The following is a 20,447-nucleotide window of genomic DNA, read 5'->3' as shown; positions in this document are numbered from 1 at the left end:
GGTGCTTTGATACTTACAACTATGGATGGGGAAGATTTCACTCGTCCTGTGAATTTAGATGCAGTCAAGAAATACTTCGCCTAAAAATAAAAACAGAATAGCTCGCTAAGTTGAAAACCCGAAAGGGCGGCTTTGGCAAAAATGAGGGTCTCGGTGGATTGAAAACCCGAAAGGGCGGTCCAGGTAAAAGTTAGAGACATGAAAAAATGAATATATATGTATCCCGCTAGATCGAGTACCTCATCCTGGGGCAATCTAGGCAAAAATTAGGGATTTGGCAAGTAACTGCATCCTAACAAGACTTTGTTCTACAATTATCATCCGTTAGAGATTCTTGTTCATTCGTCATCAACCGAAGCCTCGAATACATCGAATTCAGAATTGATGGAGAAATGGTCATTATGTTCAATGTAGCCCTTTTCCAATATATATCACCAATTTCGAATTTGTAAAGATCTATGGAGTCTTGTCATTCGCAGACTACCATTCCATCAAATAAATTTGAGCCTTTATCCAATTATTTGCACTCTTATTTGTTTCTATTCAACAAATGTTTTGCATGTTTTAGTTGAGAAAATATCATTGTTTTAAACAAACAAATTTTTTCATAAATTGTTTTAAAACAAAGTGAACATTCACAAGGACGAAAGGATACTTAAGAGATCCTCAGTGCTCTCCCAAGGGTAGTATGATATCCAACAGGGAAAGACATTCCTTCATATTCCTGGCATAACTGTATCCTCTTCCTCTAGAACATTGTTGTGGGTTAGCCACCAAGTGGAGTGCTTGTTAAGGATATTTACCTCTCTTCCCTTCAGTAGAGCAGTTGATTCTTTCTACCTCAGCAGACGTGTCCTCCTGGAAGATTCGATTTTTGGTGGTTGGTCCCCATAATCCCTTTATCCCTCGGATAGATTCCCCAGTAGAGTTGCTTATGTGGCAGATTCTACTTGTGCATTAAACTCTTTTCCCCAGCTGTGACTGATGATTCATCCCCGGCAGATTGGATACTCTCCAGTGATCCTGGCTTTCTCCCTTGAGATGTAGTACCGGGTAGTTGATTCCTGGATCCGTTTGCGTTAGATATGTCTGTTTGTCAGTATTCATCATACATAAACCACGCATATACATGCATAATTATAACATTCAGATATTCATGTTGCATTCTTTGCCATATATATCGTTGTTTGTTGTCTCCTGCTATTTGGTGATACATATCCCCCAAGCAGGCGCGTGTGTCTGATCTCTCCATATAGAGTCAGCCCATAGGCAGAAAGCGACTATCTTTTCTTCCATATTCCCCACCGAGATATATCCCCGTGGATGATGTTTGTTTCTGTTCCTTCCCAACACATATATTGGGATGGGCTTCCCTATTGAGTTATATCCTCATTAGGACGAGTCTTGGTTCAGTTTGCCTCTTTGATTTGATCCTAAATTGGCCTCTTGTAACCATTTCTTTTGCTTCCCTGTGGTATAAATGAATAATTGCTCATTAATCAATAATCATTTCATCTTATCCCCGGCGAAGCCTGTGGTTTACTACCTGTATATCGGTATTTGTAAACCCTATTTTCTCCCCTTTTGCAGAGTTGACCCTTTTGTTCATCCTAAGTTGATGACGGTTACTTTTCTGTGGTTTCCTACCCAATATCCGGTAGATGTAATCCCCTCCTTGGTAGTTATCTTCATCCAATGTTCGGTGTTGATATTCCCTCTTTTATCTGGATAATTGCTCTGATCACGCAATTTATCCCTAGCAAGTCATCTCTCGTTTACCCTTTTGTTGGTAACGATTGTTTCTCTCCTGAACTGGTCATCATTATATACCTAGTTTCGGTATCTCGATGCCTTTTCTTTTCGGTCGATTTATCCTTTATTAACCCAGTAACCGGTTGTGGATAATCTTCCATGCGAGTATACTATCTACGTTCTGACGGTAATAGATAGTATATCTCATGCACTCTTCGGTCGAGGCCTTTTGTTCTTCCCCAGTTGAGTAAGATTCGTTTCCCCTTTGCGGAGTCGAATATCCATCCTATAATTGAGTTTGCTTTTAGCCCTCTTTTGGATGATGAGTGTCTTGGGAATATTCCCCAATTCACGCCTTGGTTGGTCACCTATTATATACCCAGTACCCGGCATCCCTGGTGTCCCTTCCTTCTGCTCCCTATTATGACTTTTGTCCCCTGTGGAGTCAGATTTCCCTGAGTTGAAATATACCTTTTTAGGTTTTCCTCAGATGTTTTGGAGTTTTGATATCTCTCACCCTTATACCGGTCTTAGATATTCATTTCTTCTCGAGCATGTTGTATCTCTGACCCTTATGTCGGTGTTCAGGTCACACGTCTCTTTGATTTTATTACCCAGTAACCGGTAATACCTCATCCCGTTGCTTCCCCAGGAGAGTCCTTTTTGGACATCCCCAGCAAGGTCCCTTAGTGGATTGTTTTCGTCCGGATTTCTATCCGAAGTATCCATTGTGGATAGTTTTACTGTATTGGCATATTCCCCAATACGGGCGTCTTCGAGTCAGCTCGATTCTTTCCATTGGTTTATTCCCTTTGGAATTCTGCTCCCTAAACTTTGAGTCGTGCCCTGCTCACGCATTTCTTTCTTATCCCCATAAGAGTCCCCGGGATTTTGTCCCACAGAATGTATCACTCATATGGATTGTCAGTGTCTCCTGATTTTCTTTACTCCTTTATGGACACATACCCCCCACAAAGTATTATCCTTGTACATACATACATTTGCATCATGAGGTCTCTTAGGGACCAAAATTCGTCTCTTTGTTATTATTTAAGCCCATTCTACCTCGTCGAGACGAAGATTTTAACCTTCACTTCTCCGGCTAGAATGACCTTAAATAGGGGCATCTGTAAGACCCCAATTTTGTCCCTAAGATCCCTCATGGCATCATATCATTTCATTTGCAAAGCCTCAAGGATCATTGAGCATCTTGGTCCCTGGCCTTTGGGTGGGACTCCTTGTGAGGGGTTTGAGATCACCAAGCATGCTTGAATTGTATATCATTGCTTTTCTTGTTTATTTTACTAACCAAAAGCACAAAAATATGTCACTAACATTTCTTGTTTGTAGCTTGAGCAATCACAAGGTCAAGAGCTTCAAGGAGATTCTTTGTGCAAAGATATGGCCAAGAGAAGATGATAGCAAGCATGGTAATGGTTCCCAAAGCTCTCATCCATCAAATATGCCTCCCTAGCATCTTAATTCATCATTTTTATCAAAGCAAGTCAAAGGTTTGAGGTCTTGTTCTTCAAGGAAGCCCTAATTCATCTGTGCACCACAATGCCTTGCTCATGAAGCAACCTCAATCCATGATCAAATACAATCAATGGAAGTTCTTTAATTCATCATTTCATGCATATTTGAACTTATTTGAGTGTACTCAATCATCAAGTGATCTAGATATGAGTCATGGACTTGAGAAGTTGATCAGACAATTCATCAGACTATTTTGAAATGCACTGAGATCTAACTTTTTATGTGTTGGTCAAATAGATATGATTCCAAAAGAAAAAATGTTCTTAAGGATAATATGAATAACTTTCATGTTCATCAAAATTTTATTTGAAGCTTGGAAAACCATCTGTAATTCCAATACATTATAGGTCATTTTGACTGAAACCCTAATTTTGGGTCAACTTCCCAAGGACATAACTCATTCATTTTTTATGATTTCGAGGTGGTATCAAATGCATTGGAAATCTTAAGATGTCTACTTCAAATGTTATGTTGAACAAAATTTCAAAATCTCAAAGGAAATACATGTGATAATGCAAGACATTATAGGTCCTTTTGGGTCAAAGGCATTAAAAGTCAAAAAAGTCCAACTTCAAGTGCCCATAATGTCTTCATAAAAAATCCAAATGATGCAAAAGTTAAGTCCACTATTATTGTCTTGAAAATATATACAACTTTGATGTTGTAGGTTTTTCCATTTGAAGCTTGCATCATCAAAACAGAAGGGCTTGAAAGTTGGCCAATTTTAGAAACCTTGCCTTGACATGTTTTGCACATCACACTTTAAACTCAAATTTCATAAATTTCCACACTTCAAATGAGTTTTTGTCCATCATAACATTTGTTCCTTATACAAAGACCTTTCCAACCATTACCCACATGCTTATGTTTGGATTTTCTAAATGGTACTTTCGAAGAGATGATTGTTTAGGTACAAATGGAGAATTCACTTGAAATCTTGCTACATGAGCAATTGCCTTTGCATTTCACACGTCCAATTCCATCTGGCTGGTGTGCAGAACTCATTTGGCATTGTGTTTGGGCCTTGTGCATGATCATACAAGCCCATGCAATGAAGCTTCACATGCCATGCACACGGATCCTTTCACACTCTCCTTGCCATTTCCTCTATAAATAGAGACTTCATTCCCTCTATTTCACACGCCTAATTCAACCTGAAATGCTGCAGAATTCTCTCCCTAACCATCACTAAAGAAGCAATTGCATTTTTGTCAAAAAATTTCAGATCTAGAATTCAGCTTCATCTGGTTGTATTCTTAGATCTAATGCTTCTAGACCTTCACCATACGTCTCATTGAACTTCTGTTTTGATAAAGCAAGCAAGGCAATAAGCTCAAGTTACCAGAATTCAAGCACACACTCCAACTGGTATTTCCTTCGATTCTCCTAATCCTTTGACCTATTGGCTTAGATTTTGTGTTGGCTGAAGTCCTCTCAATGAAGGCATCATGTTTATGCTTTTAATTTTTGAAAATCATTGAGTTCATGATGAACACCAGATTTTTCCATCTCTGATTTCTCACACTATAGAGATCTAGAAGGAAAATGGATGGTATAGGGATGATGTACATCATCCCAACTTTCTAATGATGTATAGATCACACGTTTTGGTTGCCTTTTTAATTTCTGCAATTTGGCCGGAAAATCCAAGCTCACCGGAGAAGACGGTGGCTCCAGTGGCTTCATCATCTCCAGTTTAAATCCTGGCCATTGGATCTATTTCCCAGATTGAATCTTAGCCATTGTTTGTTATGACTTTCTATTGTTTCACATGTGCACGCATTGACCGTGGATCACCATAGGCGCGCGCCTTAGGAGCGTGTGATCTGCCAGCTCAACTAATGAGCTCAGATCCAACGCTCCTCCTTTTTTTGCATTTTATAATTTCTGATTTTTATTTCTTTAATCCCTTTTATTTCAAAAAATCATATCTCTCTCATTTTTTATCCAAAAATTATGGGACCAATTGCATTATTTCCCAAATAAATTCTAGTTTCTATTTCTTATTTTTAATATTTTTATTTTGTCATTTGATATTTTTTGTGAATTTTCTCTTTTCTGGTTATTTTTAATTCATTTTAAATAGTTTTTGATATTCAAAAAATACAAAAATATTTTCCTAACCTATTTGAATGATGATGGATCTATGAAAAATATTCTCATCAATTTTTGAATTGATTTGAGAATTATTTGAGATTTTAGTTCAATTAGGTTATTTTTATTCATTTTTAATAGATTAAAAATAGTTTCTGACTTTTAAAAATGCTGAAATTTTTTGTCAAACTTTGTTTGACCTTGTTGAACTTAGGATAAATCATTTGGACCTTTCAAGGTTGATTTGAAGTGATTTTGAAGTTTGACCTTTCTTTAATATTTTAATGTAAGTTTATTTTAAATATTAAAAAAAGCCAAAAATAGTTTATTCATTTCTTGATTTCCAATCTTCATCTCACTTCTGTTTTTGATTGTTTGACCTTGACTCTGAATGTTATTGGTCAACATATGAGGATTGATACATGGTATTTCATTTAATGCACTTTTATTTTGCCATTTCCATTTCTCATATTCATCTCCTTCTTCTTCTTCCTCCTTTTTTTCTTTTTGATCAATGAGTTGAAGGTTGATAAGTTAGCATTGATTAGGGAGATTTCATATTCCTTGATTCAAATCTAATTCATCTTGATCAATTGATCAAGTGAATGGCTTTGCATTAAGGATAGGTTGTCTTCTAAATCATGCAAAAGGCTTAAACCAATACAAGATCAATTCTCTTCTTCTTTTTGGCATGGCAAGTTGTTGGGACTTGGTTCACTAATCAAGACTCCTAACTTGTGTTTGTTGCCTACATTATTATTGTCCGGCCTCAGATAGTTGTGACTTCTACATAAGTCCAATTACGATTGCTTAACATAGCGTTAAATTTGCCTTATGGCACACTAAACACTAACTATTGACAATTAACATCTACTTTATGCAATTTACTATTCTTGCACATATTATTCATTTGCTTTTCTCTTTGCTCACTTGAGCACATGTTTATGTTAATGCCATTTGCCTTTTGCTCACTTGACAACATAATTGTGTATATATTATTTTTCTTGTGTTTTGTTTTGATTGTGGTGAACCAAATGCAAAGAAATGGACTTAGTTTCTAGGACTTTTCCTATGCAAAGAAATGGAGAATTGGACTTAGTTTCTAGGACCTTCCTTATGCAAAATTGGAGTAAAGGATCTTAATGATGAAGATGGATTAGAAGGACCAAATCTCTAAACTCACTCTTGTCCATTCTTGTTTTACTTCATGGAACTTTTGATGTGTGTGCTTTTGTGCTAGGAGTTTCCATTTGAGCTTAATTGGAGGACCATTGCCATGTTCATCTAAGTGGAAGAAACAAGATACATTGAGGATCCCTTGTGAGACTTGTTTGATTGCTTATGCTTTGTGTGATTGCTTATGCTTTTTTATAAGATGGTACGTAGGCAATGGGTTTATCCATCCAAACACAAAATGTAAATAACTTGTATATTCTTTTCTCATCCCTTCAATCATGTTTGCACAAACAAATTTTCACAAAACAACAACCTTTGCAACAAGTGTGAAAAGGGCTCCCTAGGAGTACCTAGGATGTTTTGGGTGCCTAACACCTTCCCATCACATAACCAATCCCCTTACCCAGATCTCTGTTTCTTTTACTAGTTTTTGTTAAAACTTTTAGGTTTTTGTTCGCTTTCTAACCATTCCTTTGGATAAATAGAAGTGCGGTGGCGACTCGACTTGTATGGTTTACCTTGGATTTAGTCAATATCTCTAATGGTAACGAATAATCCGCTACAAGAATCTCCGAACGCACATGACTCCACAAGTTGGCATCTGTGTGATTTCTGACAGGCACGCTTCTATAGACAGTGCATACAATAATCCAGCAAATGGTTGGTATGACCCCCCGTCTACGCATGTCTATTGCATCAGGCTTATTGCTCAAAATTTTGTGCGGGAGTTCAAAGATAAATTCTTGAAGCAAAATTTGATAAATGCGGGGTATGCATTAAACCAACCTGGATTCTAATACTACCGCCGGGAAATAGTGTTGGCAAATTCTGATGCAGGGAGGTGGATCGATAATATTGACAGAGCAAAGTGGACTAGGTCATACGACGATGGGGTGAGGTGGGGCCACATGACAACAAATCTTGTAGAATCAATGAATGGCGTCTTTAAGGGCATACGTAACCTCCCGGTAACCGTTTTGGTGAGTGCGACCTATTTTCGGATGGCAACGTTGTTCGTAACAAGAGGCAAGCGCTGGCATGCAGTGTTACAGACGAGTCAAGTGTATAGTGATGCCTGCATGAAGTTTATGAGGCAGGAATCTGCCAAAGCCAGCAGCCATCGGGTTACGGAATTCGACCGTCATGGCCATACTTTTAGTGTCAAGGAAACAATTGACCACAACCAGGGGCTGCCCAGACAAGAGTATAGGGTCCTAATACCAGACTGTTGGTGCGACTGTGGTCAATTTCAGGCCTATCGTATGCCTTATTCCCATGTCATTGCAGGGTGTTCACACACCCACTTCGATGCATTGTCGCTAGTGTCTCCCATCTACAAAGTTGCAACATTGCTAAATGTATACGACAATCCCTTTCCGGTGGTAGCATTGTGTAACACCTCAAAATTTGCCCTCCTCTCTTGGGACTAGCTTAACATATTGCATTGAATTTCTTAGGTCATTAGTCATTAGCAAGTTGCATATCATGTGGCTACTTTGTGCAAATCATCCTCCTAGGTCTTGATCAGAAGATAAGAGGTTAAGATGCAAGCTGAGGGTTTCATTGATTGAATTGATCACTAGCCATCTGAGGGTTTGTGATTCAAATTAGGGTTTCATGATTTCTCAAGGAGGTTGAGCTTTATCTTGGTTAAAATGGTACATCATCACCATCATGGTATTGTTCATGATCAGATACCTTGAGATTAGGGTTTTGACCTCTGGTCAACCCTAATCAGTTGTATTGTGCCAATCAGGGCTTGGCAAGGAGATGGGGTTTTCAATGGACATGGGGGTCATCATATGATTATTTTGAGCTTATGGAAGCTAGGGTTTCATCATTGAGCCATGGCATCAGGAGTTTGAAGCTCAATTTGATCAGTGCATAGCCAGATTCATCTATCAGTCAGAAAAGTCAACTGTGGTCAACTGTGCCTGAATTGATGGACTTGGAGGTGGGAGAGAGTTAGAGACACTTCATTCATGTCTAGACAAGTTTCATTTGGCATTTCAAACATCAAGAATGAAGAAAATAAAGTCAGATGGAAACTTTCCAAAAATAGAAAGTGACTTGTAATTGAAAATTGCCAAAAATGGTATTCTTGAGGAACTATTTCACAAAATCGTGGCCAAAGCATTGAGGAATTGGAACTGTTATCATCAAGCTCATCCATGGCATCTTGATAATTCTTGGAACTGGAGTATAATCGAGCTACAAGACCTACTTCAATCACCTTCCTAAGCTTCAAACTCCATCTGTTTCACACTTTTGGACCTTGAAACTCACGATTTCCAGTCTGCATCATCCAAAAGGTATTGTAGTCGCTAACAGTTCATCTTTGAACTTGCTTTGTGCTGCTGCTTGGTTGTATAAACCAATTGAGGTAGAATTTCTTTTCTCCATGTAGTCTGGAAGACCTGGCCTGTTACTTGGCCAGGCACCTGTCTGAAGTCCTCCTTAAGAGGCAATGCCTGTGATTGTTTATATTTATCCCCAAGCAGGAAAAGACCTTGATTAAGGCAATTAGCAGACACAAGAGGTGTGTAGTCCACCTCCTGCTAATCTGTTGAGTCGTCCCTTGGCTCACATCACATGTTGATGCCTTGTGGACATTAACCCAAGATCAGTTGAGTCAGTGTCATAAGTGTAGAAGGGTTCCCACTTTCTGAACCCACACTTCTTTGTCTAAAGCTCTCCCTGGCCAGGGATAAGAGCTGTGAGGCACACCCCTCACTTCCATTTCATCTGGCTTCACCCTGACTCTCAATGTCAGGGTTAAGAGCTAACATCACCTGACACAGTTGTGTTGCTTTTGCAACTTAACCCTTGATTGAGCCCACCTTGTCTGGATATAGAGTGTGCTAATTGCGAATGTTTGCTTTGTTTTGTTTATGCTTGCATGCTTTGCTTTGCCTGTTTAGGATTAGCTTGCTGCCTGTGCAAGTTAGGATAGAAACCATAACATAGGGCAATGATGCATGATAACATCTAGGCTCGAGTACAGCTCCCTAGTAGTGTGTCTCCCTTTGTTATCTGGTTAGAATTTCTTTCCCGTTCAGGGGAACTACGTCGCCCTGATCCTCATACCAGATGAGGTACGTAGGCAGGAGGCCGTGCGAGGTCTCTCCGGGCACTCTTTTTCTTTTTGTGTGTGTTTGTTTGACAGTTGCTAGGCTCGAGTTCCTGACTCCTTAGTAACTTGTTTGCTTGTTTGTTCTTGTGTGTCAGGATATGGATGTAAGACCAGTGATTGGCTGTCCGTATCCTGAGTGTGTTTGTTTGGTTCGGAAGCCGATGTAAGTCCAGCGATTGGCGTTCGGGTTCCAAGTTTGCCTGTGTTTGTGCGTGTGTTTGTTTGGCGTGCGTGAGCCGAACTACGGCAGCTCTGATTCTCGTTCCAGACAAGATACGTAGGCATAGGATGCGATATCCTAGCGAGCCCTCTCCCCTCTTCTCCCACCTGTGTTGTCTTTAGTGTGTGTGTGTGATGTTTGTTTTAGCAACCTTTTCCTATCTTTGAGCGTGGATCCCGTCGAGTACGACGGATGCGTAGGGGTGCTAATACCTTCCCTTCGCATAACCGACTCCCGATCCCATTCTCTTTGGTCGCGAGACCATTGCTTTTCCCAGGTTTACTTCGAGCGTTTCATTTCCCTCTTTTGGGATAAATAACGCACGGTGGCGGCTCTGTGTTGTTTTTGTTTCAGCCCGCCGGTTGTTTTTCGCGGATGCGACAGCTGGCGACTCTGCTGGGGACTACAAGATGTTGACCTGTGCTGGTCCATTTTCCCTAAGCGAGTCTCTCCTAGCGCTCTCTAGGATAGGGTTTGGTTGCTTTTGCTGTTTCATTTATTGCATTCATTTATTTATTGTTTGCATTTATTGTTTGCATTTATGTTTGCATTCATTCAATTCATCTGTTCATCTGGCTGTGCTGTGTTGTCTCTCTGTTGGGGTGGGAGTTACTCGAGGTAAAAGGCCCAATACCCAGGCTATGAGTGAAATCTAGGAAACCTAGGAATAGAGTGATTCATGGGAAGCGGGTGGTATGCGCCACTTAGCGGAACATTGACATCACGAGCAGTTCAGACCCTGATGGGATATTATCGTTACATACTTCGGGTGTGTATATGATGATATTCTGTGAAAGGTTATTTATGCTGCGTTTCTCTCGACCTTACCCTGGCCTAGATGACACCCGTGAGTGGGGAGGGAATGATCTTTATTACAGGTACAGATGGTGACTTTGATGGTGACTGATGGTTCCGTTGATCAGAGTCATATTTATAAGTTGGATTTATGGGCCTTTATTTCTGAGACGCCGGAGTGCTGTCCGTGGTATTTATCAGTGGGGATCCGTTTATTTCAGGATTCCCCGGGCCGATTCAGAGGTTCTCATGGTTGTCTGCTCAGAGATTGTTTGATGATGATGGTGTATCTTTCAGTTCCATTTATTTCGGAACCCTTGAGTTGGATTTGTGGTTACATATTCCCTCAGATGGCTGTGATCGGTTCAGAAGTCAGGGTTGTGATTCAGAGCAACAGATGATCAGATGACTTGGAGGATGGCACAGTGCATTGCATTCACGCATCAGCATCATTCACATTCTGCATTCACCTGCATCAAACCTATGCCTAGCCACATGGGGAGTATTACTGATTAAGATTCTGGTTGAGAGACATCCGGATGTCAGAATGTTATTGATGAAATATTATCTGTCTTGATGAAACTAGAATCAAAGGACGGAATCTTCCTCATATGGATAGACGTTGCATTCATACATGTTAACCTATTTGTTGTTTTGCAGGTATCAGTTCTAACGTGCTTGATTGTTTCAGGAATCATTGTGCGTGCTCGTAGAGTCATACCTTTGCACTTAACACGCCCTCACAGATACTTCACTCGGCGCAATACTCCCAGACTGATGGATCTTCCGAACACAGATATTCTTGAGCTGAAGGACAAGATGAATGAGCTGATCAACATCATGCAGGGTTTTGCAGTTGGTCAGAAAGCTTTGGCTGACAAGGTTGAGAAGCTCGAGCGGGCTTCAGCGGCTAATAGTGGTGTGAACCTGGATGGTGTCTCCAACCAGGGGCTGGGTGGTTCTCGAGACGGTGGAAAGAGAACAACCGTGGGTATGGTAAATAATGCTGGAGGTTTCGGTGCTGCTGACGGTGGTCAACCTGGTCCGATGGGCAACAATTTGAAGGATAGTCTATTCCCGCCTTTCTTTGGGGTTGAGGATGACCGAGAGGAGGACAGAGAGGCTGATCAGTTCTCTATGCACAATGAGCCGTTCGGTCAGTATGGTGCCCAACCACAGAATAAGGAGATTCAGCTGCTGGCTGAAAAGATCAGGGCTTTGGAGAGCTATGCCACTCCCGGGGTAGTAAACATGTCAAACATGGGGCTAGTTGAGGGGATTGTGATCCCACAGAAGTTTAAAGCGCCCGCATTTGATAAATACAATGGGAGTTCCTGCCCGGAAACTCATCTGCAAGCATTTGTCCGTAAGATCTCTGCTTACACTATGGACCAAAAGCTGTGGATGTACTTCTTCCAGGATAGCCTGTCTGGAGGCTCCTTGGAGTGGTACACCAAGCTTAAGTCGTCTGACATTAAGAGCTGGCAAGATCTTGGCGACGCATTCTTTAAACAGTATTAGTTCAACGCTGATATGGCTCCGAGTCGTACCCAGCTGCAGGGTATGTCTCAGAAGAACAATGAAGGGTTTAAAGAATACGCTTAAAGGTGGAGGGAGTTGGCGGCCAGAGTGCAACCTCCACTGGTGGACAGAGAGATGTCTGATCTCTTTATGGGCACCCTGCAGGGGGCATTCGCCGAGAGAATGGTTGGTTGTCCGGTGACAAATTTTGCCGACATAGTGGTGGCCGGTGAGAGGATAGAGAGCTGGCTGAAGCTTGGAAAGATACAGGGTACTGCTTCATCTTCAGGATCGAAGAAGCCCTTCGGTAATGGCCAGAGGAAGAGAGAAGGTGATACCAGCACGGTGTACACTCAAAGGGGACCCAGTAGAGATCGTTACTTTCAGCACACTGCTGCAGTAACTATTCCTGCTGATAATCAGCATCATCCTGCACAGCAACAATAGCAATCACCGCAACAACAAAGACAACCATTTCAGCAGAGGCCTCAGAGGGTTGGATATCAAGTCAGGGGGAGGATAAGTGATCGGCATTTTGACAGGCCACCTGTGACATACTCTTTCCTATTGAAGAAGTTAAAGGATCTGGGGCTGGTACAGTTGAGGACTTTGGCACCTATGAGACCTGATCAAAGGCCAGCCAATTTTGATGAAAATGTCAAATGTGAATTCCATTCGGATGCTCCCGGGCACAGTGTAGAGGACTGCAAAGCTTTTAAGCATGTGGTCCAGGACTTGGTGGATTCTAAAGCCATCAACTTTGCTCCGTCTCCCAACGTGAATGCTAATCCCATGCCCGCGCATGGTCAAAGGGGGGTGAATGCCATCTCTGAGGAGAATAGAATTAGGCTGGAAAATGTTAATCAACTGAAGACTCCTCTGGAGGAGGTTAAACGGCAGTTGTTGTTGAATGGGGTTCATCCGGGCTGCGGTGTTGATTGTGCTATGTGCACTATTTCTGTCAATGGATGTGAATTGTTGAGAGAGACTGTCCAGGGACTGATGGACAATGGAAGTATTCTGATTGAGAGGGCTGATATGGGAAAAGAAGAGGTCTCCACCATAACAATTTATTTTGATCCGGTGGATTTGTCAAATCTAGCTGAGGCGGCTCCAGTTACCATCACGGTGCCTGGACCAATTCCGTATGACAAAGATGATGCCGTGCCATGGCATTATGGTGGAGAGGTCTACTGTAATGGTGAGAAAGTAGAAGATCAGACTGCAAGTGAAACCACCGTTTCAAAGGTGGATAATGCCGGTCCCAGCGGTTTCACTCGCAGTGGCAGATTGTTTGCGCCTGACGCGTTGAGGAGAGAAGAAGGAGAAAAAGAGAAAAAAGAAAAGGCCGAGGCTTTAGCCAGGGCGAAAGGAAAACAAGTGGTGAATGATAGTACTCCAGTAGTGACACCGGCGCCTGTTGGGTCGGAAGAGAAGCTTGATGATGATGCAGAAGAGTTCTTAAGAATCATCAAGAAGTCTGAGTACAAACTTGTTGACCATCTACAGCAAACTCCCTCCAAAATCTCGATCTTATCTTTGCTGTTAAGCTCTGAGGGGCATAGAGAGGCTCTGTTGAAAATTCTGAAGAAAGTCTATGTTCCTCAAGAGATAACCATTAACCAGTTGGAGACGGTCGTGTCTAATGTGCATGCCAGCCATGGGTTGGGTTTTACAGACATGGATCTGACTGTGGATGGGAGGAATCACAACCGGGCATTACATATCGCAATGGAGTGTAAAGGAGCCGTGCTTTCGCATGTGCTGGTTGATATCGGCTCCTCTTTAAATGTGTTGCCGAAGAAGGCTCTGGCTAAGCTGAATTGTGAAGGGTTGATTCTGACTCCCACTGATTTGATAGTGCGGGCATTTGACGGGTCGAAGCGGGCCGTATTCGGAGAGGTTAAGCTTCCAGTGAAGATAGGCCCCGAGGTGTTTAAGTCGACTTTCTATGTCATGGATATCCAGCCGGCATACAGTTGCCTGTTGGGTCGCCCATGGATCCATGCTACTGGGGCAGTGACCTCGACTTTGCACCAGAAGTTGAAATATATCTGGGAAGGACAGGTTGTCACCGTGTGCGGAGAAGAGGACATCTTTGTCAGCCACCTGTCCTCATTCAAATATGTTGAAATGGACGGTGAGATATGGGAGACGCCTAGTCAAGCGTTCGAAACCGTTAAGGTGGAGAATGCTTTGTTTGCAAAAGAAGAAGAGAAACCGTCCATTGCTTCGTACAAACAGGCCGCCGAGGTGGTGAAGAATGGAGAGGCTCCTGGCTGGGGCAGGATGATGGATATCTCCGCAAAGAAAGACCGCTTCGGAGTGGGGTATCAGCTTGGCAGAGGCTCATCTGGACAAGGAAGAGGACGTCGTACGTCAGTCACCTTCACCAGTGCCGGAATGCTGGATCCGGATCACATCTGCATGATGAGTGAGGAAGCTGATAGCGACTGCGAAATTGACCAATGGATAAAGTCGTACGCACCAGGGATGGGAATCCAGAACTGGAAGGCTGAAAAGATCATCCGGGTCACTCTGCTTGAAGAGTAATATTTTTCCTGTTTCAATTTTATATGCATGAAAGCCGTACGTGTTGCCCGACACGTAATGGTTCATTGTAAGGGCCACCTCATGTTTAAAATTTGCAAGTTTGCATCATCAATAAAAGGATGTTTTTCAGTTAAAAGCGGTGTTCCCTGTTTTTCATTTATTTTTGCAGTTTAAAAACTAAAACAAAATAAAAATGGCAATGTTTTCATTTTTCTTTTTGTTTTGACTCGTTCCGGTTCTAAGCAATGCATGAATCCACATTCATGCAGATGCGATCATTCTCCGGATCTCATTGATAACAATCCTGTTACACCTCTGTATAACTTCGACAATCCAATCTATCATGCTGAAGAAGAAGACGAAGAAGATTGTGAACTACCAGGGGAGTTAGCCAGGTTGTTGAAACGAGAGGAGAAGGTGATTCAGCCGCATGAGGAACCGATTGAGGTTGTGAATCTGGGTACCGACGAGGTCAAGAAAGAAGTGAAAATCGGGGCTGCTTTGGAGGAAAGTGTCAAGGGCAGAATGGTAGCACTATTTAAAGAGTATGTCGACATCTTTGCCTGGTCTTATCAGGATATGCCAGGGTTGGATACCGATATCGTTGTGTATAAGCTACCGTTGCGAGCAGATTGTCCTCCGGTAAAGCAGAAGTTGCGCAGAACTCGACCTGATATGGCGATGAAAATCAAAGAGGAAGTGCAAAAGCAGTGGGATGCTGGTTTCCTTGCTGTCACTAATTATCCGCCATGGGTCGCGAACATCGTGCCAGTCCCGAAGAAGGATGGGAAGGTGAGAATGTGTGTGGACTACCGAGATCTGAATAGAGCTAGTCCGAAGGATGACTTTCCATTACCTCACATTGATGTGTTGGTAGATAATACAGCTCAATTCTCGGTGTTTTCCTTCATGGATGGCTTTTCTGGCTATAACCAAATCAAAATGTCGCCAGATGATATGGAGAAAACAACGTTCATCACATCGTGGGGCACCTTTTGTTACAAGGTAATGCCATTCGGTCTCAAGAATGCCGGTGCTACTTATCAGAGGGCCATGGTGACTTTGTTTCATGATATGATTCATCATGAAATTGAATGCTATGTTGATGACATGTTAGCAAAGTCCCAGACAGAAGAGGGGCATTTGGTAGATCTGGCCAAGTTGTTCGACCGGCTGAGACAGTTCAGACTGAGGTTGAATCCGAACAAGTGCACGTTCGGAGTGCGGTCCGGTAAATTGTTGGGGTTCATTGTAAGCGAGAAAGGAATCGAGGTTGATCCTGCAAAAGTAAAAGCAATAAGAGAAATGCCTGAACCGAGAACAGAGAAGGAGGTTCGTGGTTTCTTAGGTAAATTGAACTATATCTCACGGTTCATATCTCACCTAACAGCCACGTGTGAACCAATATTCAAGTTGTTAAGAAAAGATCAAACGGTCAGGTGGAATAATGATTGCCAAGCGGCATTTGAAAAGATAAAAGAATATTTGCAGGAGCCTCCGATTCTGATGCCTCCTGTGGAGGGGCGACCGTTAATTCTGTACCTGACAGTCCTCGAGGGGTCTATGGGGTGTGTATTGGGACAGCATGACGAGTCTGGTCGAAAAGAGCATGCCATATACTACCTTAGCAAAAAGTTTACCGACTATGAAACAAGATATTCACTGCTCGAGAAAACTTGATGTGCTTTGGTCTGGGCTGCTCGCCGACTAAGGCAGTACATGCTGGTTCATACCACTTTATTGATTTCCAAGATGGATCCAATCAAGTACATTTTTGAAAAGCCAGCATTGACCGGACGGGTTGCGAGATGGAAAATGATTTTGACAGAATATGATATACAATATACTTCTCAGAAAGCAATCAAGGGGAGTGTATTGTCTGATTACCTCGCCCAGCAACCCATTGAGGATTATCAACCGATGAAGTTTGAATTCCCTGATGAGGACATCATGTTTCTCAAATCGAAAGATTGCGAGGAACCAATCCCGGAGGAGGGGCCTGACCCTGAATCCGAATGGATTTTGATGTTTGATGGGGCCGTTAACGTGAATGGAAGCGGTGTTGGTGCTGTTTTGGTTACGCCGAAAGGATCCCACATTCCTTTTGCTGCCCGGCTAACATTTGAGTGCACTAACAACGTGGCTGAATATGAAGCTTGTATATTGGGGATTGAAGAGGCGATTGATTTGAGGATCAAGAACCTTGTTATATATGGAGATTCAGCTCTGGTTGTAAATCAAGTTAACGGAAAATGGTATACGCATCAATCTCATTTAGTTCCATACCGGGATTATACGAAGAGATTGTTGACGTTTTTCACCAAGGTGAAGATGCATCATGTGCCCAGAGAGGAGAATCCTCTAGCAGAGATGCTTTGGCTACGCTGGCTGCCTTGATTAAGGTACAGTGGTGGAATCAGTTCCCCAGTGTTGAGGTGGGACGTCTGGATAGACCGGCTCATGTGTTTGCTGTTGATACAGCGTCTGATGATGAGAAGCCGTGGTATTACGATATCAAGCGCTATCTGGAAATTCAAGAGTATCCTGAGGGAGCATCTAAAAAGGACCGAAAGACTCTGCGGAGGTTGGCCATGGTGTTCTATTTGAATAAGGATGGGGTTTTGTATAAGAGAAATTTTGATTGGGTCTTGCTCAGATGTGTTGATGATAGAGAAGCAAACCAATTGATGAAAGAGGTTCATGAAGGATCGTTCGGTACCCATGCCAGTGGGAATGCGATGGTAAAGAAGCTGCTGAGGGCAGGTTATTACTGGATGACAATGGAGGCCCAATGTTTCAATTTCGTGCGGAAGTGTCATAAATGCCAGATTTATGCTGACAAGGTGCACGTGCCTCCAAATCCGTTGAGTTTAATGTCGTCTCCATGGCCGTTTGCTATGTGGGGCATTGATATGATCGGAAAGATTGAGCCTACGGCTTCGAATGGGCATCGGTTCATATTAGTGGCTATTGATTACTTCACCAAGTGGGTTGAAGCAGCCTCTTATACGAACGTGACGAAGCAGGTCGTTGCCAGGTTTCTCAAGAGAGACATCATTTGCCGATATGGGGTTCCCGAGAGAATCATTACTGATAATGGTTCTAATTTGAATAACAAAATGATGGCAGAACTGTGCCGGGAATTCAAGATCGAGCATCACAATTCTTCTCCCTATCGTCCGAAGATGAATGGGGCGGTTGAGGCAGCCAATAAGAACATCAAGAAGATTGTGCAAAAGATGGTGGTGACCTATAAAGACTGGCATGAGATGCTGCTGTTTGGATTGCATGGGTATCGAACGTCGGTGCGTACATCTACCGGGGCAACGCCTTTCTCGTTGGTATATGGGATGGAAGCTGTGCTACCAGTTGAGGTTCAAATTCCCTCGTTGAGAGTCCTGATGGACGTGAAATTGCAAGAGGCTGAATGGGTAAGGACCCGGTATGAGGAGTTAAGCCTGATTGAGGAAAAGAGGCTGGCAGCCATCTGTCATGGGAAGTTATACCAGCAACGGATGAAGCGTGCTTTTGACAGAAAGGTACGACCTCGGGTATATCACGTAGGTGATATGGTGCTGAAAAGGATCCTTCCTCCTCAAAACGATCGAAGGGGCAAGTGGACACCCAATTATGAAGGTCCATTTGTGGTCAAGAAGGTTTTCTCTGGTGGAGCCTTGTTGCTAACGACCATGGATGGCGAAGATTTTCCATCCCCTGTGAATGCGGACGCAGTTAAAAAATACTTCGTATAAAGAGACCCGCTGGACGAAAAGAATAAAATAGTCCAGGCAAAAATGGGCATCCCGGCGAACCAAAAAACAGAAAGAAAAGGTTCGGGCAAAAATTAGGGATAAAAAGAAAAAACTGTACACCCGGCAAGTCGAAAACCTGAAAAGGAGACTTGGGCAAAAAAGGGTATCCCGGTGGACTGAAAAACCCGAAAGGGCGGTCCAGGCAAAAGAGGGATTGAAACGAACAACTGCGTCTGGCATGATCGTTTGCGCTTTGGTTAAGGCATCATGGATAATACCCGGTAGGGATCAATCAGAAGCGTCTTATTCAGAAGGCAGAAAGCACGGAGAGTATGAGGACATATGGGGTGTAACCGAGTTGGAACTCGATGAGATTACGGGTTTCATATTGCCATTAGGATAGATTTTTCCTTTTGTGCGCAATTACCTCTTTTCAGGAATTGCTTCCTTTTGTATTGCTCAATTTGAGCCACACTTTTCAATCAATAAAATGCATATTCAGTCAAATAATTTTTGTTTTTGTTTTTCATTACCGCTTTGATTGCAAAAACACCCGATTATTTTGATAAAGAATCTTGCACTTTAAGACATACAGGTCCCTTCCAATGCATGCTTATAAGATTGAAAGTTTGAAATCTTATTCGGAAGGTTGAGTGACCCAAGTGTTGAAATCTTGACACGCCTGGGGCACGGTTTTATCTAACGATCTCTTTTGCAGGAACTGTTAGATATTTTCACTCACCTGCAGGTTGTGATGTGGAAGCTTTTGACAAAATAAATCCCCGTGGGGTCCAGTCAGGGACGAATGAATTGAAGAATGGTGATAGGACGACGAGGGACATACGACGATCCTTGGAATTAATCAAGAAGACTCTTCAAAGTCGGAAGATTGAAAAGTTTGTGTGAATCCCAGGAGTTCGCTCTTCGTCGAGAACGGAGCAGTTGGGAATACAAGATGATGGAGCAGAAAAGGTCCAGACGAGTCTGGGAGTTCTCAAAATTGGAAAGCTGACATGGGAGTCGGATATGAATGTCGGGGTTCGACGAGTCGACGGGTGTTCGGTACCAGACTGTCCTCCTCCCCAAGCAGAGTCGGAAGGACTAACTCCCCAGCAGATTCAAGGTCTGTGGATTCCCTAGCAGGACCAAGATGGTGATCCCCAGCAGGTTTCAGATCGATGCTTCCCCAGTCGCCAGGTCTGAAGGTTGCAGTTTTCCCAGCGGAAGTATCTGTGTGCGGTGGTGTCTCGAGCAGAGTCTGGAGTGTTGATATCCCCAGCAAGTCAAAGACTGTTGTATCCCCACAGAGTGCATTGGTGGATCTTTCCCCGGTAATTCCCCAAGCGGATCGGGTGCAAAGGAGGTTTTTCCCCAGCAAGGGTTGCCTTTTCCCAGCAGCAGTGCTATTCCCCAGCAGGGTGGAGTCGGAGTATTGGCGAGTTCCTCAGCAGAGTGTCTCGAGCTCCCCAGAAAAGTCCCTTGAGGGGGATGCTTTTTATACATTCATCATGTAAATAAGCATAGCATATTGCATGATAAATCGCGTAGCATTTCCATGATTATGGAGCATTGCGCTAAAAAAGTCAATCATGCATCATATTGCAAGCATAAGCTAGTCTCAGACCGTGGTTATTGTTTGAGAGGTGGTTCGCCCAAAAGGAAGATGCTACTCCGAGGAGTTTGGTACTGTATCAGCAGTATTCCCCCAGTAGTGTGATATTGGAGGAAGAGTTTCTGTCGAGCAAAGATGGAAATGATGGTCAGAAAAGTTTCGGGGTCCAAAAAGAAAAACAAGAAAGAGATAATCCCCAGCTAAACGCGAAGTGTTTGTCTGTCAGGGTTGAATAGAGAGCAGTCGGCTCAGGGCTTGTTATCCTCAGCGTGGGTCGTTGTGGCACGCGTGCCGTCTCATGTA

Source organism: Lathyrus oleraceus, chromosome 4 (genome assembly GCF_024323335.1).
Source record: "Lathyrus oleraceus cultivar Zhongwan6 chromosome 4, CAAS_Psat_ZW6_1.0, whole genome shotgun sequence".
Lineage (NCBI taxonomy): Eukaryota > Viridiplantae > Streptophyta > Magnoliopsida > Fabales > Fabaceae > Lathyrus > Lathyrus oleraceus.
Note: the sequence above shows the minus strand (reverse complement) of the source record.